Below are 17,832 nucleotides of genomic sequence, written 5' to 3' on the forward strand. Positions count from 1 at the left end.
TTGAGATCATGACCTGAACCAAAGTCGACTATTAACCACGTTTAACTGAATGAGCCACTCAGGTGTCCCACAAAGAACTTTATTAACATGTTTTAAACTTCATTCCCTGTCTTCTTCAGCTTAATTAGCTGCAAAGAATGAATTGTGTCTAAGCAAAAACTGAGAAGAGTTGCAGCGTCCAAGGGCCTTGGGCTTAGAGATCTGGATTTTGTCAGATCCAAGAATGAAATTTTAGAAAGTAGTCACGGTGGCTCAGTCAGTTAAGCATCCAACTCTTGATTGTGGCTCAGGTCATGATCTCACAGTTCCTGAGATCACACCCCTAGTCAGGCTCTATGCTGACCTTGCGGAGCATGCTTGGGATTCTGTCTTCCTCTCTCTCTCTGCCCCCCCTCCAAATAAATAAACGTAAAAAAAATTAAAAGCAGTCATAATATGAAATAGCAGCTACCAGTAACTTCTTCAAGTTCTAGCTTCTTCAGAGGTTGACTCAACTCAGTTTGTTTCATTCTTGGAAGCTTCAAAAAATTCTCCACAAGATCTGGAACTTCCTCTTCCTTCTCCTCTCTGGTAGCAAGTGCTGCTTTTCCATCCATGGGTTGTGTGAGCAGAGCTTCAGCCAATCTTTTTAAACTAGTCAGACTGTCTGAACCAAGTTGGTTTACCATGCCGGGTAACATTTGTGTCAGATGCTTCCTCTCGGCATGGCCAGTAACGCCCCAACTTTAGGGTTGTTAAAGTGGATCAATACCAGAGGTATTGTTTACCTCCAACTGCTTTAAGAACTGATGTTTTTTTCATCATCTGCTGTAGCCTTCTGCAAGCCACCTCCTCTTTCAGGGAGCTGTTTCTTTCCCACCACCACACATCCGTGCTTGCAGTTTGGCAAATTTCTCCGCGTTCACGTCAGTTTCCTTCATCTTGTTAAAGCGGAAGTGGGACCTAGAGGAGATGAGGGTTGGCGCTCAGGGCATCGCCGGAGAACCAGCTGAGATTAGGTCACATCCGCAGGGACCCAATATGGCAGCTACACAGTATTCACCATATTAAAAAAAAAAATCATTTTAAACAATGTACTTTAAAATAACTCCAAGCTTGCAGAAAAGTTGAAAGTACAGTGCAAAGTACTTTTGTTTTTCCTGTGCTACTTTGGAGTAGGTTGTCAATGATGCCCGCCACTCCCAAATTCCTGAGTGTGTATTTCCTACAAATAAGGACATTCTCCTATAGAACAACACAATAGTTACAATTGGGAAATTAGTAATGATACATTACTATCATCTAATTCTCAAAGCCATTCAAGTTTCACCAAATGTCCCAATAATGTCCTTGAGAGCAAAAGAATCTAGTTGGGATCCTTAATTTAGCCATCATGTGCCTGTAGTCTCTCAGTCTAAAGCATTTATTTTTTTCTTGATTTTCGGGGTGCCTGGGTGGCTCAGTTGGCTGAGTGTCAGACTTCAACTCAGGTCATGATCTCAGGGTTTGTGGGTTTGAGCCCCGCGTTGGGCTCTGTGCTGACAGCTAGCTCAGAGCCTGGAGCCTGCTTCATATTATGTGCTTCCCCCTCTCTCTGACTGTCCTCTGCTCACGCTCTCTCTTTCTTTCTCTCTCTCTCTCTCTCTCAGAAATAAATTTAAAACATTAAAAAATTATTTTTTTCTTGATTTTCATGATCTTGAAAGCTGTTACTTTCATTAATGTCCCTCAGTTTGGATTCATCTGGTGTTCCCAATGACCTAATATTCTGATTAAGCAATTCTACAGGAATATTACAATATTGAGACCATGTTTTTCACATTGCATTACATCAAGCGGTCCATGATTTTGACTTGTCTCATTACTGATGATGTTTACTTTGATAAATTGGTAAAGGTGTTATCTGCCAGGCTTCTCCACTGTAAAGCTAATTTTCATTCCCTTTATAGTTAATACATATTTTGTAGAAAGAGACTTTTGGTTTTTGTAAATGTGCTGTTCCTCATAAAACTGTTCATTTATTCATGCATTCATCTATATTAGTATGTACTTGGGAATGTCTACTTTATTCAAGGGTTTGTGATCTATTTGTATCATTTTTATTTTGATGTTCTATTCAATGCTTTGTTGAAAGAGCCCCTTCAGTTTCTATATCTTTTTGACATCTTCTCATCATTTAAAAAATGTTTATTTATTTATTTTGAGAGAGAGAGCATGTGAACAGGGAAGGCACAGAGAGAGAGAGAGAATCCCAAGCAGGCCCTGTGCTGCCAGTGCACAACTTGATACAGGGCTCGAACTCGTAAACCATGATATCATGACCTGAGCTGAAACCAAGAGTCAGATGCTTAACTGACTAAGCCACCCAGGTGCCCCAGCATGTTCTCATCATTTTTTTTTTTTGATGCAAAAATGTGATTTTATTAAAGCACAGGGATAGGATCCATGGGCAGAAAGAGCTGCACTGGGGTTGTGCAAAGTGACTACTTATATACTGTGTAGTTGGGGGAGGTAAAGTCAAGAGAAAGTTTCTTAAAGGGATTTCCATATGCTAATGAGGATTTACAGATTACTGGAAGCCTAGCTATTGTCAGACTAAGGTTGTTTTTCCTCTAGCAAAGCATTATCATTAAAATAGTAGGGAGTTCCTAGAGATTAGGCTATTGATGAAACTTTTTTTTTAATTGTCACATGTTTATTTTTTCCTATCTACTATTTTTTTTTTTAATCTATATAACTTATTGTCAAGTTAGCTAACATAAAGTGTATATGGTGTGCTCTTGGCTTCGGGAGTAGATTCCCATGATTCATCACTCACATAAAACTCCCAGTGCTCATCCCAACAAGTGTCTTCTTCAATGCCCATCACCCATTTTCTCTGCTCCCCACCCCTCCACCCTCTTCCACCCTTAGTTCGTTCTCAGTATTTATCTATTTATTTATTTATTATTATTTTTAATATAGTTTATTGTCAAGATGGCTAACATACAGTGTATACAGTGCGTTCTTGGGTTTGGGTGTAGATTCCTGTGGTTCATCACTTACATCCAACACCCAGTGCTCATCCCAACAAGTACCCTCCTCAATGCCCATCACCTATTTTCCCCTCTCTCCTGTCTCCCCTTCCCCCTCCCCCCCCACCAATCAACTCTCAGTTTGTTCTCTGTATTTAAGATTCTCTTTGGGTTTGCCTCCCTCCCTCTCTGTTTGTAACTATTTTTCCCCCTTCCCTTTCCCCATGGTCTTCTGTTAAGTTTCCCAACTTCCACATATGAGTGAAAACATATGGTATCTGTCTTTCTCTGACTGACTTATTTCACTTAGCATAATACCTTCCAGTTCCATCCATGTTGTTGCAAATGTCAAGATTCCATTCTGTTTCATTGCTGAGTAGTATTCCATTGTGTGTGTGTGTGTGTGTGTGTGTGTGTGTGTGTGTGTGTATTCCACATCTTCTTTTTTATCCATTTATCAGTTGGTGGACATTTGGGCTCTTTCCATAATTTGGCTATTGTTCATAGTGCTGCTATAAACATTGAGGTACATGTGCCTCTATGAATCAGCACTCCTGTATCCTTTGGATAAATTCCTAGTAGCGCTACTGCTGGGTCATAGGGTGATTCCATCTTTACTTTTTTGAAGAACTTCCACACTGTTTTCCAGAGTGGCTGCACCAGTTTGCATTCCCACCAACAATGCAAGAGTTACCCTTTCTCCACATTCTTGCCAACATCTGCTGTTTCCTGAGTTGTTAATTTTAGCCACTCTGATCAGTGTGAGGTGATATCTTAATGTAGTTTTGATTTATATTTCTCTGATGATGAGTAATGTTGAGCATCTTTTCATGTGTCTGTTAGCTATTTGGATGTCTTCTTTGGAAAAATGTCTATGCATGTCTCCTGCCCATTTCTTCACTGGATTATTTGTTTCTCAGGTGTTGAGTTTGGTAAGTTCTTTATAGACTTTCTCATCATTTTTTTTAGCACTTCCTTAGTAGTTTTTGACCAAAAGAATGTTCTAGACTCACCCAGAATCAATAATTTTTCCATGACGTTCTGGTCCTTTCCAGATCAGAAAAGTGTTTAGAAACCAAAATCTGGGTACTAGATGTGCTGATTGCTAAAGGAGTCCGAGGACCTCTCAGGGGACTGAGCCTAAAATCCTAAGTACTGTTTCTGAAAGATTTACTTCATATTTATTTCTCTATCTATTTATAAAGAAAACAATGAATTCACACAGTTATCTTCAATTTCAATCAAGGTTCCAAGGTTAATTCTATTCTTCTCTCTTTTATATTTATAACTCTCTCTTCCAGCAATGAGAAACCTGGTTCCCATTATCGCCAATATATTTACTTACTTGATGAATCCCTCTTTGTAAAGCCAGTCCTCCCACTATTGCCCCCTTTTTGCCACCCAAATGTTCTCACTGGTTGGCTCTGCCACTCCAACTAGACCACTAAGGTGGTGTGAATATACTCCTCATTCCATCTAGAATTTGACACCCTAACCAAGCCACCACCCTGAGCAGATTCCTTTCTCACTTCAGCTGGGCTCCAATATCCAAATGAGGTCATAGTCATGGATGAATGTGTTTCTCTCTACATGAATACTCTCCCCACCCTGCTCTGACTCTGTCCCGTACAGATGGTTTCTTTGTTTCACTTAGTTTCCACTCTTCCATCCTGGGACACCCAGCTCTGCTCCTTCACCTCACTACCATCATCTGCCTTGATGGTCTCTACAGAAATGTTGGGGGAGGGGGAGGTCAAGGTGTGTCAAATTCATTTCAGATTGGTTCCCATATGCTCATATTTGCTTTCTTGGATGGATTTGGGTTTTAAAAACAATCATATTGAAACTGCCATTTTCTTCTGGGAGTGGATGGTCTGAAATCCAGATAGCTTCCCCAATCCCTGAAAATGATAGTGAGGACTAATCGCAAGTATATATAGCTAAAATGGTAATAATTCAGGCCAGTGGCAGGTGTTCACAAGGAGAGAGCAGACAGGCAAGATTGGAATGAGAAGAACTGGCACACCAAGCAGTGTTGTAGGACCTGGACAGAAAAGATGGGCTTCTGGGCAGCACCTCCATTCCAATAAGAAACTACAGTGCCATGCAGAGAAATCAAGACCAACACCCTTATAGAGATTAAACCCATGTACTAGGGTGTAGGAAAGGCTGAACAGCAGCTTGTTATCCAGGTGCCAGATACCAAGTCTATGGCAATAAAGCTAATGCTAGGTGCTTTATGATGACAGGCCTGAGACTGTTAACCTGGTCGGGATTAGTAAAAAAATTTGGGAGTGTAGTAAGTAAAAGTATATCAGAGATCCCACAACTTCCCTAAGTTCAAGAGCTAGAGGACTCACAAGCTCCATAGTAAGTCATACGCACAGCTAAGATTTATTAGACCAAGAGATATTGAGCAAAGCAACAGGGAATTGATGTGCATTGGTAGAGTCTGGAGACATTCAGCATATACTTCTGATGTCCTTCCTCATTTGAGAATCATAAGAGTGCTCTCTTTCTCTACCTGGCAGGAAACTATAAGGACATGTATGGAATGTCTCTCTCCAGGGAAGCTTATTTGAATCTCATTGTCCAAGGTTTATATGGGAGGTTGGTTATGCAGGCATATTGTTCTAGCAACCAACCATAGCAACCAAAATTCAGCACCCCCCCTTACTGGCTAGGTGCTCATCATTAATCTTGATGTTCATGCAAAGCAACTTGATTATTATGCAGTCCAATTCTCCTGGTGTATGTGATAAAATCAATTTCTAACACCAAAAACTCTGCAAGAGTCACAGTCCCAGGGGTTGGACAAGAGTCAACCATGGTCCCTTGAGACACTCAAAGAGTATGTTACCAGACTTGCTTGTTACCTTCCTTGCAGGAGGGCAACATAATCCAACTAGATGGTGCCAGAAAGTCAGGAGCTTAAAATATATAACTAGGACCCAGATTTGGTTAATTATGTTTTCCTATAAAACTGTCAACTATCAACATAAATACTAACTAATCTCTAATTTGGATTCATAAACTGATATGAAAGCCCAAACAACATTAAAAGAAGTGAATAACCTTAGGCACAAGTCAAGTACCTTCCTCATCCTACAGAAATTATAAATGGAGGGCATTTTGAAAATGATAAAACAGGGGCACCTGGTGGCTCAGTCGGCTAAGCACCCAACTTTGGCTCAGGGTTTGTGGGTTGGAGCCCACAAAGGGCTAGCACTGACAGTTTAGAGCCTGCTTGGGATTCACTATGTCTCCCTCTCTGCCCCCCCCCCCCACTCACACTTTCTCTCTCTTGAAATAAATAAATAAACTAAAAAAAGAAAAATAAAATGATAAAGAATAATGTGAACATGACTGCAGTTAATGTTCTTCAGGAAAAGCTCGGACCTTCCCCAGAAAGAACCGAACTTCCCAATGAATGATTTACGATGCAGATAAATGCAGAGGATGGTACCGAGATTTCTCTTGGTTCTCTTCAAGTCACTTTGCAGTTTATCACTGAATAACTCTCAGGTCAGCAGAAATCCTTCACCAGTGGTTGTCTTTCTTTTCTTCAGGATCCATACTTTATCCTGCCAATAGGGCACCTCCCCTCACACCCTGTGGGAGTCTGAAAGACACATTTTACATCGATAAAGAGGACATAGAACTCTATTTAGCTCCATAAGCTACACTTACCTGCAAATGGCTGGAGCAGATCAGTGTTTTGTATAAGTGATACATGTTGAATTCATCCAGGGGAATTTTTAAATAAAGACTCCAGGTATAGTGAACCAGATTCTCCAGGAGAAGCCCTACTACAGATGGTCAGTGAAGAGGCCTTCCCTAGACTTCAGTTCTCTCCAGTTCCTCCTTTGTGCACAGTATCTAAAAGGCTCTTTGGGTGTCCTTCCTCAGGGAGAGCCACTCTCCTTCCTGTCTATCAAGAACAAGCAAGGATTCCAGAAAATGCCGCCAGGATCTCACCTGCTCCCACTAGTTGGCTTTCCAGGCTGTTTAAGTTTGACAGATGCCGCTCAGCGCCCCCAGCCCGTGCTCCCTGCGCCCCCCGCTCCCCACCCCGGGCCTCCTTGCTCAGCTGAGTTCCCAGCTGCACGTCTGCGATGAAGTTTGGCTCTGAAGAAAGAGCAGGAGCAGCCGGGAAGGGTAAGGTAAACAGAAACAGTAGAAAATGAGAGCTGTGTAATGAGGGTGTGGTCTCCTCTGGACTCTGTATCCGAATCTCCTTGAGAAGAAACTTCTCCCAGCAGAAAGGGCTACCTCAAGAAACAAACCAAAGTACATATGGTGGAGAGTCCCAAATACCACTAAAAGAAGGGAAATAAAATAACCAAAGTCTCAATGAGAGAGACCAAGAGACACCATTCAAAGAACACTTCCTGAACGGACAGGCTCTGGACAAAGAGCCTTCTTTAATACGGCAGTACTTGCAGGTGCAGAGTGCATAACAAGCTTTTAAAACTAACAAGAGACAGAAAGCTAGCCAAAATGACAAAACGGAAGAACTCTCCTCTAAAGAAATTCCGGAAGAAATGACAGCTAAAGAACTGCTCAAAACAGATATAAGCAGCATAACTGAACAAGAATTTAGAACAATAGTCATATAATTAATCGCTGGACTTGAAAAAGGCATGGAAGACATCAGAGAAACTATTGCTACAAAGACTATAGAGCTTAAAAATAGCTGTGATGAATTACAAAATGCTATAAATGAGGTGCATAACAAAATGGAGGCGTCCACTGCACAGATTGAAGAGGCAGAGAGGAGAATAGGTGAATTATAAGACACAATTATGGAAAGAGAGGAAGCCAAGAAAAAGAGAGAGAAACTGATCCAGGAACACAAAAGGAGAGTTTGAGAGCTCAGCGATACAATCAAATGGAATAATATCTATATCATAGGAATTCCAGAAGAGGAAGAGAGAGGAAAAGGCGCTGAAGGAGCCCTTGAACAAATTAGCTGAGGACTTCCCCAATCTGGGGAAGGAAACAGACATTGAAATCCAAGAGGCACAGAGAACTCCTCTCAGACATAACTTGAATCAATCTTCTGCGTGGCATATCATAGTGAAACTGGCAAAATATAAGGACAAAGAGAGAATTCTGAAGGCATCTAGGGAGAAAAGGGCCCTGACATACAAAGGGAAACCTATCAGAGTGGTGACAGACCTATCTACTGCAACTTGGCAGGCCAGAAAAGAATGGCAGGAGATCTTCAATGTGATGAACAGAAAAAATATGCAGCCAAGAATCCTCTATCCAGCAAGCCTGTCATTCAAAATAGAAGGAGAGATAAAAAACTTACCAAATAAACAAAAATTGAAAGAATTCATCACCACTAAACCAGTCCTACAAGAAATCCTGAGGGGGACTCTATGAGGGAAATGTTGCAAGGAACGCAAGGTACCAGAGACATTGCCACAGACAGGAATTCTATAGAGAACACAGTGACTCTAAACCAATATTTTTCAATAATAACACTGAATGAAAATGAACTAAATGCTCCAATCAAAAGACATAGGGTAGCAGAATGGATAAAAAAAATCCATCTATTTGCTGTCTACAAGAAACTCATTTTAGACCTGTGGACACCTTCAGATTGAAAGTAAGGGGATGGAGAAATAGATATCATGCTACTGGAAGTCATAAGCTTGACAGATGTCCAGAGGTCCTTTCTTCCATGATGCCCTCGGGGCTCCCCCCTCCCCCCAATCCCTCTTCATCTTGCCTCAGCCCTCATGGTCAAGGCCATCAAAGTTGGGAAGACCTGGTTCAGGCTCTGTCAGAGGATTCTTAAACTATTCAAAGTAAAGCTTTTATCTCACACACACACACACACACACACACACACACACACACACACACACACCAGTAGCAACCTTCTCTTGGAAATATCAACCACCTCCCACAGTATAAGTAACTTCAAGGAGGAATTACCTTCCCTCCCAGGTAAACCCTAGTGGTGAAGAGCACACCTCAGCCAGACTACCTGGGTTTGAATCCCTACTTACCCAGAGTATGACTTTGGTCAGTCACTGAACTTTTTTATACCTCAATTTCTCAGTCTGTGAAATGGTATTAGAATAGTACTTATTTCATGGGAAGTTATAGGATTAAGCAAATTAATACCTATAAGGCCTTTGAAAGGTGCCTGAGCCTCATAAGTGCTCTAAGGCGCTGGGTATTATTACTACCAGAAATGCAGTTCAGGGAGGATTACAGGCAATGAAGGGGACTGAGAGCTCATGCAATCATGTAGCATTGTGCTACGGTGTTACTCACCTAGTTTGCTGCAAAAAGAAGCTTCAATTTACTTTTATTATGGTGAGTCATTCATGGTTGAGAAGGCTTTGACCCCTTGCCTCCACTGTCCAAGTCTAAACAAGCCAGGTGTGGATTTTCCTTTGATAATTCTTTGGCCCAAATCCATCCATTCCCTGACCAACTCACATTACCAGCTGATGCTCAAACAAGGTGCTTTTCTTAGAGAACTGTGCTTATTTTTCAGGAGAGATTTTTCGGGGAAATTTTCCTTAACCACACTATTACTATAGCCTTCTTCCAAATCAAAAACAAACATTACATCACTATCTCCCAGTTACACATTTAGCCACTCTAGATGTGCAGATATTTGAGATTATATAATCTGGTTTCCTTGTTTTATAAGTAGAAACTGAGGGGCACCTGGGTGGCTCAGTCAGTTGAGCGTCCAACTTGGGTTCAAGTCATGATCTCCTGATTGATGAGTTTGAGCCTCGCATCAGGCTCTGTGCTGACAGCTCAGAGCTTGGAGCCTGCTTTGGATTCTGTGTCTCCCTGTCTCTCTGCCCCTCCCCTGTTCATGCTCTGTCTCTCTCTGTCTCAAAAATAAATAAACATTAAAAAAATTTTTAGGTAGAAACTGAAACCCCAAGGCAAACTCATGTATCTGAGGTCCCACAACTTATCGTTGGCATCTACCTCTTGACCTACAGCTTAATGCCTTCCCTGTGCACTTTAAAGCCTCCCCTAGAATGCTGAGACCTGAGGGAACTGCTCTCCTGGGCTCCTCACCCTGGTGCAAGAACAGGGGTCCACTGCATCTTAATTATGTATTGATAAATTTGAAATCTTTAGGGGTAAAATCATAACGTACCTGGGGTAAAACCTATACCGGAAGATTGAGAACCAGGACCATAAATTCATTTCACTAAAGTTTTAGAGCTGGATTCTTCTTTAAAAAGGCATTTGAGGGGCACCTGGGTGGCTCAATCAGTTATGCGTCTGACTTCAGCTCAGGTCATGATCTCACTGTTTGTGGGTTCGAGCCCTGCATCGGGCTCTGTGCTGACAGTTCAGAGCCTGGAGCCTACTTTGGATTCTGTGTCTCCCTCTCTCTCTGCCCTTCCCCTGCTCATGCTCTATCTCTTAAGAATAAATAAACATTAAAGTTTTTAAAAAATAAATAAATAAATAAATAAATAAATAAATAAATAAAATAAAAAGGTATTTGAGAAGGGCAAATGAAGAAAAGGAGAAAAAACCTCCAGGAAAATTAAAGTCAATTAGTTTAACATCAGGCTCAGAAAATAAGATGTGTATTCCGTATTCATCTTGGTGGAAACATCATGAAATGAAGGAGGCAGCGTTTCCCTCTGAGACGATAAATTGAGTTACATTAACCAGATTTCTTTGACAAGATTACAAATGTACGACATGGAATATTATGTTAAATATTGTATTTCTGTATACTGTGGGTGTAAAGAGAAACAAATGCAATTCCCATCTTTTCATCTGGATTTCAGCTAGGATACCTCAACTCGGTCCTAGATAGGAATCGCCTATATTCACATGATCCTTCAAATAGAGCCAGGCAGCCAATTGTGCCAGTGCTGAGTGAGTTAAGTGATTAGCAGACATTAGGAAGCCATTTCCGTTCTGGGCTGGGCTCCCGCCTCCATGACCTCATAGATGCAGTGGGAGAAGTATTCCCTTGGTGTCTGTGTCCCCAGCGCTGCAGAGGCTGCTGGGGTTGTGGTTGCGTCTGCAGAGCTGAGGCTCCCAGCTGGCATCTCTCCACTCACAGGGGCCCTTCTCCTAGCAACACTTTGGGCTTATCATCCTGCAGGGCTGTTGTGAATCATCCAACGTTATGAAGGTTTTATTGATGCGGTCCAACAGTGAGCACTGCTTGAACAGTTAGAGGTAAACCACATAATGCTGGGCGTGGCATGCTGTTTACAATCCTGATGTTTGGTCTCCTGCTTTCCAGGTCTTACAGGTAAAATACGCAATGATACACCTTTACGTTTTCATTTTCCAGAAACCATAGAACTGTGGATCCTCACTTTCCTCAGATTCCTCTTTTTGTAATTTCAGAGAAAAAACATCTCCCCTCAGGAACCTTAAATGCATATAACTAAGTGAAAGAAGTCGATCTGAAAAGGCAGCATACTGTATGATTCCGGCTACATGACAGTCCTGGAGATGAAAAAAGTATGGAGATGGTAAAAAGTTTAGTGGTTTCCAGGGGTTAGAGTCTGGGAAAAGGGATGAATAGGTGGAGCATAGAGGACTTTCAGTGTAGTGAAAATACTCTGTAGGAAACTGTAATGATAGATACATGTCATTTTGCATTTGCCAAACTCATAGAATCTGTAACACCAAGAATGAACCCTAAGATAGACTATAGGCTTTGGGTCATTATGGTTTATCAATAAAGGTTCATCACTTGTAAAAAAAAAAAAAAAAAAAAAAAAGACACCATTCTGTGGTCCCTGAGTGGCTCAGTCACTTAAGAGTCTGACTTTGGCTCAGGTCGTGATCTAGTGGTTCTTGAGTTCGAGATGGGCATCAGGCTCTTTGCTGACAGCTTAGAGCCAGGAGCCTGCTTCATATTCTGTGTCTCCCTCTCTCTCTGTCCCTCAATCAGCTACACACACACTCTCTCTCTCTCAAAAATAAATAAACACTGAAAAAAATTAAAACAAATGTACCATTCTGGTGAGTGATGTGGGTAATGCAGGAGGCTAGGCACGTGTAGCTAGGGGAGATCCGGGAAATCTTAATCTTGCGTAAAAAACAAAGTAAAAAAAAATCTTCCTTCAATCCCCAATTTTTTCCCCAAGTCACATGAAACAGAAATAAAATCTGATCATGACTGACAACCTACCTGTTTTCCCTGTTTCTCTCTCCCCTCTCCTCTCCACCTGGTATATTTTCAGATTTGTTCTTTGTGAACAAAGGAACCATTTCCACAGATCAGCCCAGCTGGTTCCCATGTGCCAGATCCTCGCCAAGCCTCAATGTGCTTCTCCCAAGAAATGTGCCAGAGTGCCAGGCTCTCAGATTCCCTTTCCCTGAATCAAGGAGCCTCAAGTAGCCAACCTGACAGTGCCCCACCCATCTCTCTTTCTCTCTCTCTCTCTCTCTAACACACACACACACACACACACACACACACACACACACTACCACCACCACCACCAACCCCAGAGATCATTTACTGACAAGTTCCCCTATACCTGCACTTCTCCAAGAGCTTTTCCTCAGAGTTAAACCAAAGGACCACTCCCTCAATCCATAATAAAGGGATAGATACCCCACCTTCCTCACCCCTAGGGGTGACAATCCTCAGGCATATTCCACAGCCTCTTTTATGTCCCCAGCAGAACTGAACTCCCATTGCCTGTAGTAATCTGCGCAGCTACATTGCACCCAGATCCTTTTCTCGGGTCTGTTTGGGGGGAAATTCAAATTAAAACGAACTTTTTCCTCTCCTCCTCAAAAAACTGCCAACTCCCCATTCTCATCTTCCTTACCACATTGCCACAGAGGAAATGTCTTGCACAAGGTTAAATGCTGTTCCTCTCCTCTTGAAGCTGACTGGAATGTCCTCTGAACCCTCAGGTGCCTCTCTTAGTGGTTCCTGTCCCTCATGCTCAACGTACAAATAGACCAACAAAAACCAGCTCCAGAGGGTATCTTGTTTCTCTCTCCTCCTTCCCTCAACTATGCAGTTTAGTGACTCAGTCTGTTTGCTGTTCCTACTCGCCCCCTCCACCTGCTTACTTCCTAAATCACTTCGATCCATGTTCCTTACTACCTACTGGAAACAGTTCTCTTGAAGATTACCTCAGGATCACCCAAAACCAACCTTCTCTGCCAAAACCATACATCTCTGATGTCTCTGTATGCTTGGAGAATCAATAATCCCACTTTCGGGGTGCCTGGGTGGCTTAGTCGGTTAAGCGTCCAACTTTCGCTTAGGTCATGATCTCACAGTTCGTGGGTTCGAGCCCCGCGTTGGGCTCTGTGCTGACTGCCAGCTCAGAGCCTGGAGCCTGTTTCAGTCTGTGACTCCCTCTCTCTCTGACCCTCCCCTGCTCACGCTGTCTCTCTCTCTCTCTCTCTCTCTCTCTCTCCTAGAAATAAATAAAAATATTTAAAAAAAATAAATAAAAAATAAAAAAATAATAAAAAAGATACGCTTAAAAGATTCTCTATTCTTGCCTGGTTCTGCTTGGTTTCTATTATGATTGTCAGTAAATAGCTCTATTATTAAGAACAAATCGCTTTCTTTCTCATCAGTCTCTGGCCCTGGAGATCTGGCCCTTCCCCTGGGATAAGAGGTGCCCAAAGGTGTGACTAGGCAACTGTTCAATTTGCTTACATCATAGGAGACGCCCCTGGGCGTAGGGCTGTGTTGATGTTCAGAGATGGGGCCTCTAAGGAGATAATCTTCAACCTTGTGTTTGCTTGCAGCTCTTTTCTCTGGATCTTGAATACCCACCATGTACAGTGTACATCTACAGTACATCCCTGTAGACCAATGGGCTTCCCTCTGCTTCACAACCCAGACTCTCTATCCTGGAAAAGAATCTCCATTTCCTCTCCCTAAGTGTCTCTCTTCCATTCATGTCACTGACAGTAAAAACTTAAGTGGTGCCTGGGTGGCTCAGTCAGTTGAGTAACCGACATTGACTCAGGTGGTGATCTTGCAGTTGATGAGTTCAAGCCTTGCACTGAACTCGCTGCCGTCAGTGCAGAGCCTGCTTCTAATCTTCTGTCTCTCTCTCTTACTGTCTCTCTCTCACTCTCTCTCTCTCTGTCTCTCTCTGCCCCTCCCCCATTGTGTGCGGTCTCTCTCAAAAAATAAAATAAAAAAAATAAATTATATTTAAAAAAACTTGAAGGCATTTTATTACATAATTGGACGTGACTTTTCAAATGCCAACAGAACCATCTGAGGCATATGTTTAAACCAATACTAACTGTGCCAATGATTGAGTGCAAACAAGGAGCAGTCAAGGAGCCTGGGAGCACCAAACCCAGTCTTTGCCCACCATGGGGAGAGCAGCACCAGGTTCAGTAAGGGTGTTGCTTAATAAGTGAAGGGATCAGAATAAAGGGCTTCAAAGGCCAATTTGGGATTTATATCGCCAAGTGTGAATTCATGACAATGAAAGGAGGATGAGAGAGGGCCCTGTGTGCTGGGCACAGTTCCTCCCACCTCACTTCACAGCCCATCCTTTTCCTCAGTATCTCTCTTTCTGACCTTCTTCTCTCTCTGCTTTGGTCTTGGGATTGGCTTCCTCTTCCCACCTGGAAAGGTTGAACAAACGCCCCTGGGACAGCTACATCCCTGGTCTCCCAGTTACCAATGGAAGAGTCTCAACACCTCTTGCTACCCCCTCCCCCCCAACAAAGCAAAAAGAGGGCATGCAAATCAGTAATGGTTTCTTCAGTGGCTAGGGCCAACCTGTGCCCTCACCCCCCATGACTCAGGTACGTGATAGAACATCACAGAAACAGGTTTTAGGCAAGGTTCTGTGATGGTTTTGCTGATGAAAGTCTCCAAGGACTTTGGTTTACCTCAGCTCTCCACACACTTATGATTTCAATTCCTTCAAAAGCAGTAATTGAACACTTAGGCTCTGATACCAGAAACTCCTACATCTGAGTCCTTATCCTCTACATACTCTCTCTGTGACCTTGGACAACTGGCTGACCCACTCAACTTCCTTCTTTATCAAGAGAGGTGATAATAATACATACCTCATTCACTGCTGGGAAGATTGAATTAAATAATCCATTTAAGTACTTGGCACATTTCCTGGCACATAGCAAGCACACAACATATGTTAGTAATTATACGATTTAGTTAAGCAGGTTGACCTACATTTCCCTTCAAATTTCATGAAACCATATCTATTCTAGAATCTCCCCACTCACCCAAGCCCCTGACTCCACTACGCAAACTCGGGAATTTCTTGTGAGCCCCGTTAATGTCCTTTGACCTTCTTGGGTATCACGGCAGTATGGTGTGGAACTCTTTTGAAATTTTGTTCCAGTGTCTGTTTGTTTTTGTTTTTTTTTTTTCTCTTACTGATCAAGATAGTTGACCTTGCACAGATGGCCGCGTGCTCTCCCAGCAAGCCCAGGGGCTAGCATTGCAGCTACAGGTTTAGGTAGGAGAAGGAGTAGGGGAGTGAGGATGGAGGGCTGATGCTTGCTGCAACAATCTCCTTTCCCAGGAGGTTCCCTCAGGGCTGATCCAGTTCTTTTGGAGCGGGGGGGGGGGGGGCAGGTCTAAAAGAAAAATTTTTGAGATTGTTTATGATGTGGTATGCCTAAGCCAATTTGGTCACCCACAATTATTTTTTAAGGATGAATGAATATGGGTCACCACAAGGTAAGTGGGTTTGTTACATGAAACCGCCTCTCTATGGGGCAGTTTGTTACAAATGAAAGCAAGTCTCAAGAGAACTCTATCACACCTACAGATACTTACTAGCAAGCTGGCAAATAATAGTTGTAGAGCCTGTTCTGTAAGTTCCATGAGATGGCAGCTCTTTGCTCTTTCCCGCCTGCCATCAAGGATCTTACATGAAAGGTTTGCTTAAGGTGGACTCAACAATGTCCTAGCAACAGGATTCAGCAGATGTGGTCAGCACTGGGTGAAAGACTCCCCTGGAACCCCAGGTCACAGGATTTGGGCTGAACAACAAATGTTGTTCCAAAGTGTACAGACAACAGGCTTGCAAGGGTAGGAGGATCACAACAATTTAGCAATGTTTAAAGTTAGTTCTTATAGCATAAGCCCCTGTCATGTCATCAGGGTAAAATCTGTAATGCTAAGGGTCTAATCCCTGGTGATGATCTCAGATAAGGCTAACTGAAAGGTCCAGAGTTTTCCTCTCTGGAATACGGGCTCCTGATTAGTCTTTCAAATGCCGACTAAATACCCCTAAATTGAAGCCCCAATTAAGAATGGTGAAAATCACAATTTACACACACACACACATATATACCACGTTTGCAGAAGTATTTAAAAGTAAATTACAGACAATATAACAGTTTACAGCCCTTCATTATTTTTTTTTTTACAAATAGTTTATTGTCAAATTAGTTTCCACATAACACCCAGTGCTCATCCCCACAAGTGCCCTCCTCCATGCCCATCCCCCCCTCCCGCCCACATCCATCAGTCCTCAGTTTCTGTCAGCATTCAAGAGTCTCTCATGGTTTGCCTCTCTCCCTTTCCCCCACCATTTCCGCCCTTCTTCTCCCCCTTGTTCCTCCGTCAAGTTCCTCCTAATCCTCCTATACGTGCAAACGTATGATATTTGTCCTTCTCTGCCTGACTTATTTCGCTCAGCATAACACCCTCAAGGTCCATCCATGTTGCTACACATGGCCAGATTTCATTGTTTCTCATTGCCATGTAGTATTCCATGGTATAGATAAACCACATCTTCTTGATCCATTCGTCTGTTGATGGACACTTAGGCTCTTTCCATGTTTTAGCTATTGTGGAGAGTGCTGCTATGAACATTGGGGTACATGTGCTCCTATGCCTCAGCATTTCTGTATCCCTTGGGTAAATTCCTAGCAGTGCTATTGCTGGGTCATAAGGGAGTTCTATTGTTAGTTTCCTGAGGAACCTCCACACTGTTTTCCAGAGGGGCTGTACCAGTTTACATTCCCACCAACAGTGCAGGAGGGTGCCCGTTTCTCCACATCCTCGCCAGCATCTAGAGTTCTCTGATTTGCTCATTTTAGCCACTCTGACTGGCGTGAGGTGGTATCTCAGTGTGGTTTTGATTTGTATTTCCCTGATGAGGAGGGATGCTGAGCATCGTTTCATGTGTCTGTTGGCCATCTGGATGTCCTCTTTGGAGAAGTGTCTGTTCATGTCTTCTGCCCATTTCTTCACTGGGTTGTTTGTTTTTCGGGCGTGGAGTTTGGTGAGTTCCTTATAGATTCTGGATATTAACCCTTTATCTGATATGTCATTTGCAACTATCTTTTCCCATTCCGTTGGTTGCCTATTAATTTTCTGGGTTGTTTCCTTGGCTGTGCAGAAGCTTTTAATCTTGATGAGGTCCCAACAGTTTATTTTTGCTCTCGATTCCCTTGCTTTTGGGGATGTGTCAAGTAAGAAGTTGCTGCGGTGGAGGTCAAGGAGGTTGTTTCCTGCTTTCTCCTCTAGGGTGTTGATAGTTTCCTGTCTCACGTTCAGGTCCTTTATCCATTTTGAGTTGATTTTTGTGCATGGTGTGAGAAAATGATCTAGTTTCATTCTTCTGCATGTTGCTGTCCAGTTCTCCCAACACCATCTGTTAAAAAGGCTGTCTTTTTTCCATTGGATATTCTTTCCTGCTTTGTCAAAGATCAGTTGGCTGTATACTTTTGGGTCCACTTCTGAGTTCTCAATTCTGTTCCGTTGGTCTATGAGTCCAGTTTACAGCCCTTCAAATCTCTTTTTGTGTTTTAAATTAAAATTTTTTTTCAATGTTTATTTTTGAGAAAGAGAGAGAGTGGAGGAGGGGCAGACAGAGAGAGG

At 42.6% G+C, this 17,832-nt stretch overlaps 1 pseudogene; it reads right to left on the minus strand.

Annotated features, from left to right (window-relative positions):
• Positions 1-495: 495 nt before the first annotated feature.
• On the minus strand, positions 496-920 carry LOC120242740 (annotated as a pseudogene).
• Positions 921-17,832: the final 16,912 nt, after the last annotated feature.

This window comes from Hyaena hyaena, unplaced genomic scaffold, assembly GCF_003009895.1.
Source record: "Hyaena hyaena isolate Hyena2069 unplaced genomic scaffold, ASM300989v1 scaffold_314, whole genome shotgun sequence".
Taxonomy (NCBI): Eukaryota; Metazoa; Chordata; class Mammalia; order Carnivora; family Hyaenidae; genus Hyaena; species Hyaena hyaena.